The following is a 4,185-nucleotide window of genomic DNA, read 5'->3' as shown; positions in this document are numbered from 1 at the left end:
TTTTATAAAGTTGAGTGAATTGCCCTAAGCTTGTACACAAATATTTACAATTGTCACATTTTTCCTTGAGTAAATGTTTCCCTTTTAGATATGCAGTTTGCTATATACAAAATTGGATGTCAAAGGATGGAAATCTATCTACCAAGGAAATGGAAGCCATGAGCAAGGTGTAACATGGCTTCCTACTAATTTCCCAGAAGCCCTAGCCATGGACCTCTGAAGGCAAGTGTGTGTGCGCACATACTTGTGTGACTTGTATACTTCACACGTGTCTCTGTTAAGACTCAGAGGCAGGTATACTGAGGTGCTGGTGGGAGAAGGTATAGTTTCTTGATTTTTTTTCTTAGAGTAAAGGGTATTAATTACTATTTAAGTAACAAAATGAAGAAATGTACAAAGAAGGTTTTTGTAGGTGTAGAAAAGTAAAGAGCACTCACAGCGTCCTTCTCTGGCGAGATGGGAGGGAAAACACAATGATATAAAATTGCAAATAACAATAAACATAAATTTGTAAAAAACCGAAAATTATTAATTAAAAATAAATTAGAAAAAAATCTATAAATTTAACAAAATACAATTTTTTTAAAAAAAAAGGCAGTAACACAAAATAGAAGATACTGTGCTTTTAATTCTATTTTTCCCCATATGGGGATTAAGTGATTTCTTCTTCCCTGGGATTATGTTTTTACCCATCTCTATGGTCAGGGAAGAGCTGTTGCTTAGTAGTTCAGATGAGCTAAGTCTGTGTACACTTCTGGATGGGAAGGGCTTTTGTAAGCATGGGTTATTTTTTGAAAGAGCTCTCTGGCCTGGGTCTCCATCTTCCTGAGCAGGTTGGAGTGTCCAACCTGTGACCTGCAGCCACATGTGCCCTAGGAGAGCCACATGAATGCAGCCAACACAGAACAATGAACTAACTTACATCACTGAGATTTTGTTTTTGTAACTCAATGATGTGTTTCTCAGGTATAAAGTTTGTATACAACAATGTTGCGGTAAAAATAATAAAGAATCATCTGTTGTAAGACCCTGAGGAGTCTTACTTAACTCAGGAGAGTGACCCACAGAGCACAAGTAGACGCTAGACCACTGTAACATGGGGTTGCTCATCCTTCGAACTCAAAAAACATCTATCTCTTATAGTTTTTTGTGAGGGGCATAAACTACTATTTTGCCATTGGACAGCAGTATAATTTTTAAAAAGAAGAGAGGAAGTAGGGAGAAACTTTGGCAGTAAGGTTGTTGACAATTTGCAGTTCTCTTTGGAATTCAGTACAGGGAGGGGTAGGGGAACTGTTCCTAAATCAGTCATTTTTGTTTTGTCTTAACTCAGCTTGGTCAGTATAGCTTGACCTGTCCACTAAAACTTTGTTTTTACATTTTCAGAACCTTGTTTATATATTTTAAAACTTTGAGGGATTTTGTCTTTGTTTTGTTTCTCAGAAATGGGTGATTAGAGCATGAGCTAACTATGAAATGCATCAGGACCCCATCTAGGGCTTTCTAGAGGGCCAGGTGGCTATCAGTCAGTATATTCTGTGGTTTTTCTGAGAATTACTCTGGTCTATTGTTTTTATTTGTCAGGCACAGGCAGGATCTCACAGCCTTGGAATGACTGGAAAGTCTCTGAGTCTGACTTCAGCCATTCCTGTGTCTTTAGGGTCTCACATTTCAAGAATGGGGTGTTTTGGGAAAGTCTCAGAGCCCTTAAAAACTTTGTTTTTTACATCACATTTACCAGTTCCTGAGCATTCTCACTCTGGAGCTGCGGGCCACTGAGCCAGAACTGCTCGCCCTGGCTGCTTCTCTACCATGCGGTCCACCTGGCTGTCTCTCTCCAAGCCAGAACTTTGCTCACATTCTCCACAGCCTGGTAAAATCATGACGCGATAATCAATAATTTATCAATCAGATTTACATGTTAAATTCTCAATCCACAATCCATCTGCCCAATAAGCTTACAACCAGTTGACAAAGATGTAAACTGCTCACCTAGATAAGACAAATTGACCTATAGAAACCCTTGAAAATATTCATATCTACCTATCGACAATTACGACCACCTGGATCTAGATCCTCCTTCTCTGGCTTCATCTTGATTCTCTTTGCTTCGCTCTCCTTCCTAGACTTTTCCCCGCCTACCCTTCCTTCTCATCCAATGATAGGCTGAACCCATTTTCCTGCACAATGACATCATCCTACATGACATCATCCTACATGACAATACTGTATCACAAAGGCAAAAGTTGCACATGCCCGCTAGCCTGCTACGTTCTTATGAATTCGGGGGTCTAATCTTCCATGGATGGGCTTCCTGTGAATGCCACGCTGCAGGCATGTGGAAGACCCCTGTGTAAGACCATGTGAAAGGTGGTTCTGTCGTTCTATGTTCCCTTCCCTTGTAGCTCCAGTGGTTGTGTGTGGGCTCCGTGACCTCACTTTACATTCTTGTGTCACAGTGATGCTGACCTGTGGGGTGACTGACTTGGGTGCCGGTCTGCCTGTGGGAATGGGTGCAGTAGCAGCCAGGATGTGCCTGGCAGTGGTGGTATATGGTGGAGCACTGGTATATAGGTTGTTGCTGGTATTCTTACATGGAAGTAATCCACTGATGGTACTCTTCCTAGTACTTTGCTAACAGAGATATCTAGGGCTCATCTACAGAGTGGCTATGGCAGCTGTGGCCCCAGTTTCTGCACCAGCAGTGGCACTGGTAGGGAAGGTAGATGCCCTGGCCATTCACAGGACAAGTTTGCTGTGTAGCACAAATGCCGGTCAGCCAGCTAGTGGGGTTGTGGTGGCTTGCTTGGGACAAGCTTCTCACTTGCCATTTTACCTGGATGTCTTGTTGTGTATCTTCGAGGCAGACTAGCCTTATGTAGCTGAGGCTGGCCTTGAACTTCTGGTTCTTCTGCATCTGTTTCCCAAGGAATAGGATTTCAGGTGGGTCTCTTGTGTCCTTGTTTTGGAGGAATATTTTCCTGTAGGTTTTCAGTCCTAGGGAAAGCAGATCACACTTAGTCTCACTTGCTAAGTGACAGCATGAAACATTCCACAGTTAGACCAGAAGGAGGTTAGACAAGCCTCATGGCCATTTGTTACTTTTTTGCACTGCGAGATAGAAGCAACTTTGAGAAGGGTTTTATTCCAGCTCGATGTCAGAGAGCTTCCTGCTTATCATGGTGGGGGAGTTCATGGCCGTGGGAACACCAGACATAGGCTTCTCACATCACAGTGACCGGGGAGCAGAGACAGCTGGGTAAATCCTTAAGGATCTATTCCTAGTGACCTGCTTCACCAGCCAAGCCTACCTGCTAAGCATCCCCCAGCACTCAACATGTCAGCAGCTGGGACCCAAGCGTTTAAAACATGACCCCCCCGTGTGTGCTTCTTCATATTAGCCCATCATACCAAAGAAGGGCCTGCTCCTCTGACGCATGGGGCTTTAGTGTTTAATAAAGGCACTAAATCAAGGCCCTTGATTTTGAGAGACTGGGGGAAGGGCAGACAATGGTAGTGTCTACGTTCTTTCCTAGGTAGGACACTGGTTTCCTTCGGTGTGATGGCAGTCAGGATAGGGATGACATGGCTGTATTGCTGAAGCTGGAAGTCAGAGTCAATTGTGCTGACTGTGGTAGAACCCCACCATTGGTGGGGCCCGAGAGTCTCACTGGAGCAATGGGTTGTAAGTTTAACCAGATGGCCTTAAAAAAACTAATAGCCCCCACCGTGGGCCTGCAGCATAGAGTCTCATGTAAGCGCCCCACCCCCTCAGAAGTGCAGCTCATAATTGTTACTTTTTACCTTCAGATAAATGAATGAATAAAAGAGAGAAAAAGTAAAAGGAAAGAATGGTGGCTCTTAGATACTGGGGAGGAGAAGGTTTATTAAAGATGTGTGGGAGAGAGAGTCAGAGGCAGGGACCTCTGGGAGAGTCCAGAGGGGTTGTACAGGATCAGGCTGAGCTGGGCCATGTAGGAAGAGAGGGAGAAGAGGAGGGAGGGAGGGAGAGAGATAGAGAGAGAAAGAGAGAGAGAGAGAGAGAGAGAGAGAGAGAGAGAGAGAGAGCGCAGCCCCTCCCCCCAACAGTGAGGAATGGAAACTGACATTCTGTGCCATTGTTTCTTTGGCCCATTTAAAGAGTTTTTGTGCGCCAGGAAACAGGGCAAAGAGTGTGATTTAGTC

Source organism: Micromys minutus (genome assembly GCF_963924665.1).
Source record: "Micromys minutus genome assembly, chromosome: 6".
Lineage (NCBI taxonomy): Eukaryota > Metazoa > Chordata > Mammalia > Rodentia > Muridae > Micromys > Micromys minutus.
The sequence above is the reverse complement of the archived record's forward strand: the minus strand, read 5'-3'. Positions refer to the sequence as shown.